Source organism: Nicotiana tabacum, chromosome 13, assembly GCF_000715075.1.
Source record: "Nicotiana tabacum cultivar K326 chromosome 13, ASM71507v2, whole genome shotgun sequence".
Lineage (NCBI taxonomy): Eukaryota > Viridiplantae > Streptophyta > Magnoliopsida > Solanales > Solanaceae > Nicotiana > Nicotiana tabacum.
The window spans coordinates 129,815,563-129,819,609 of record NC_134092.1 but is presented as its reverse complement, the minus strand read 5'-3'; positions in this window follow the sequence as shown (position 1 = coordinate 129,819,609).

Genomic DNA, 4,047 nt, shown 5'->3' with positions numbered 1-4,047 from the left:
CATCCACCCAACTACTTAAACTAAAGTAATCCGTAATACATAATATATATATAATCCGTTAAAAACAGATCATTTTCCATGGTTGTATATTGACTTGACTATTTAGGGTGAAATTTTCTCTTAAAATTATAATTCCGGCGTGACATAAGATACTAAAATGTGCTAGTCAATGAGTCAACCATGAGGGGTTTCAATTGTCAAAATGCAATTAAAATAATATTTTTTTATTTATAAAAGAATGATTTTACAAAATAAACGCAAGATAGAGTTAACTCTCCATAGTTGTCTATATGTTTTTAATTTATTTTTTTTTTTTAAAAAAAGAGCATTACCACGACCTCCCTTTGTGACATACACGTATAACCTATTACTCAAATGGTCACTCAACTATCCTAAATCACTTTTCTTTCTTTTGTAACAACAAAGTCAATTAATTATGTCTAAAATACTTAGAAGGTCACTCAACCAGATTTTCCAAATTTTGGATTGCCAAATATCTATTTTACCCTCTAAATTATGTCTTCTTCTTCTTATTTTGTTTAACCTTTTAATATTATGATCTTTCCCTTTTTAATTTATATTATGAACTTACATGTACAATAAATAAATTTTATTTATAAATTAAAAAAATAAAAGGTATTTAAGCATATATAATGCTGGAATAACAAAATAATGAGCATAGTAATAAAATTAATTAGAATAATTTATTTGTAATAATTTTAGTATTAACAACAAAAATTCAAAAATTTATTTACGCAATTGAGAATGAAAGAAAATAAAGGTTGTAAAATATATATTTCATGCACATAATATAAAAATAATTATTTAAATAAAGGTATTTTTATAATATACATTATATATTCTTGAAAATTATGCTCAATTATATTATTATTCCGTCATTATATGAGCTGATGTCACGACCCGGACTTCCCACCCTCGGGAGTCGTGATGGCGCCTACTCGTAAAAGCTAGACAAGCCGAGTGTTATAGGTTTTATTACCCCTTTTTCTTAATCTTTTAACAATTTCAAATTAACATGCGATCAACAGCGGAATAATAATAATAATAATAATAAAAAATAAAATAAAATGCGGAAGACGAAATCTGATAATTTAACTAAATGCTAGTGCAAAAATCCAAAATACAACTCTAACCAGAATTGGTGTCACAATGTCACGGATCATCTACGAATATTACAAACAGTGATCTGAATAGAAAGATACAAGCCTGTCTTTGAAGTAAATAAAAACATAATAGAAAAGATAGAAGGGGACGCCAAGGCCTGCGGACGTCTGCAGGACTACCTCGGGTCTCCGCTGGACTGAAGGCAGCAACCCCGCTATGGTCCAAAAGCTTCGGTATCGAGATCTGCACACAGTGCAGAGTGTAGTATCAACACAATAGAACCCATGTGCTAGTAAGTGTCGAGCCTAACCTCGGCGAAGAAGTGATGAGGTTAGGACAAGACTACCAAATAAACTTGTGCAGTTAAAGCATATACGACAAATAATAATAACGGGAACTAGTAGTTAAAGATGGGAAGGGGAAACATGTTGCGGGGAATATCAAGTACCAACAGAATTTCAGTAGAAAACCCTAAAGAACATCTTAAATTTCGCATCAGTAAGAATAAGAAAAATAGTAACGAATCAATATCCACTTTTATTCTTTATTGTTGCGGTGTGCAATCCGATCCAAATCATATAATATTGTTGCGGCGTGCAATCTGATCCAAATCATATAAAACTGTTGCAGCGTGCAACCCAATCCAAATCATATAGTACTGTTGCGGTGTGCAACCCGACCCCACCTGTCCTCCCTTATTACTCCTTGCTGCGGCATGCAATCCGATCCCATATAATATTGTTGAGGCTCACAACCTGATCCAAATATACAAATCAATACCAATCACAAAAGAATCTCGGCAAGGAAATAATGATATAACAATAATATCCCGGGAAGGGAAACAATATCACAAGCAATGACAAGGGAAACAATATCCTAACAATAATATCCCGGCAAGGGAATCAACTACAACCAATCCAGTTTCCACAGTTAATTCACAAAATAGACCTCAACCTGAGCCAATACTTTACAATTACCAATTACTAAGAATTCATTATAAATCTTGTACCACAATTGCTAACCATCAAGTTAAGCATGATCAGTACATAATAAAATCACAAGAAGTTTGAATATAAGACTCACGGGCATGCTTGACACCAACGTATAGATACTCATCACTTCACCTATACGTCGTACTCGACATTAACACACAACAATTAAGACACAACACCTATTCCCTCAAGCTACGGTTAGGCCATACACTTACCTCAACTTCCACGGCCAAACTCAAGCCTCAAGCCCCGCTTTCTCTTTAGATTTTGCCTCCAATTTACTTGTATCTAACCTAATTCAATTTAACAACATCAATAAATGCTAAAGAATTCAACCCCAATGCTAAATTATAGGTTTTCTATCATTTTTTTCAGAAAGTCAAAAATTGACCCCGGGCCCGCTTGGTGAAAACTCGAGGTTCAGACCAAAACCTGATCACCCACGAGCCCGAATATACAATTAGTTTCTAAATTCGACCCCAAAATGAGGTCCAAATTCCAATTATTCAAAAGCCCTAACTCTACCCAAATTCCCAAATTCTACCATGAAAATTCTTGATTTTTGATTAAAACATGATGAAAAATATTGGGTAATTGAAAGAGTTTTAGAATTGATTACCAACACTTTGGGAATGAATTTGTGTGAAGAAAATCGCCTCTAGGTCTTGGTAGTTCGAAAATATGAAGAAAATGGGTTCTGCCCATTCTTTTTAAAATCTGCTTTAAAAAGACTGGACAGGCCATCATCGCATTCGCAATGGGCCTGCCGCGTTCGCGATGGGTTAGGCGCAAATGGCCTTCGCGTTCGCGTTGGATGGCCCGCGTTTGCGGAGCTTTAGCTCCTCAGGCCTTCGCGTTCGTGGTCAAACGGTCGCGTTCGCATAGAACAAATCGAGCTCCCTCCCCCAGGCCCACTAACTCTATGCGTTCGCGTGTGCCAGAACGAGTTCGTGAAGGGTAACCCACCAGAGCTTCGCATTCGCGAAGAACAAAATGACTCTTGAGGAAATTTTCCTTACGCGTTCGCGAGTGAAGCCACGCGAATGCGAAGAACAAAATCATTGTGCGCCTGCAACAACTATGACAGCAGAAATTCTAAGTCCAAAACATCCCGAACCCCATCTGAAACTCAGCCGAGCTCTCAGGACTCCACACCAAACTTGCACAGTAATCTAAAAATATCATACGGACTTACTCGTGCGATCAAATCGCCAAACCTAGGATACAACCATCGTCTGACCGTCTGCTATAACACCTAGAACTTCAAGTTTAGCATCAAAATCAAAGAAAAATCTCAAGAACTCTTAATTTTCAAATTTCACAACCGAGAGTCCGATTCGCGTCGTATGAATTCCGTTTCTTACCAAAATTTACAGGCACAACCTAAATACCATATAAGACCTATACCGGGCTCTGGAATCAAAATACGGGCTCGATACCATGAAACTCAATCACATTTAAATTTCCAAAAACTTTTATAATTTTAGTTAAACAATTTTCTTCAAAAATTTATGTCTCGAGTTTGGGACCTTGGAATTTAATTCCGGGCATACACCCAAGTCCCATATTTTTCTATGGACCCTCCGGGACCGTCAAATTATAGGTCTGAATCTGTTTACCCAAAATATTGACCAAAGTCAACTTAGATTTAATTTTAAAGGTAAAATTAGTATTTTTATCAAATTTTCATATAAAAGCATTCCGGATATATGCCCAGATCGTGCATGCAAACCAATGTGAGATAAAAGGAGGTTTTTAAGGTCTCGAAATACAGAATTATCTTGTAAATCAAGTGATGACCCTAATTTTTTATTTTTTATTTTATAAATAAAATATATTTATTCTATAGGTAAGTTCACAATGTAGATTAAAAAGATAAAAATATTATAATATTTAAAAAGTTAAAAAATTAATAATTTAGAGGGTAAAA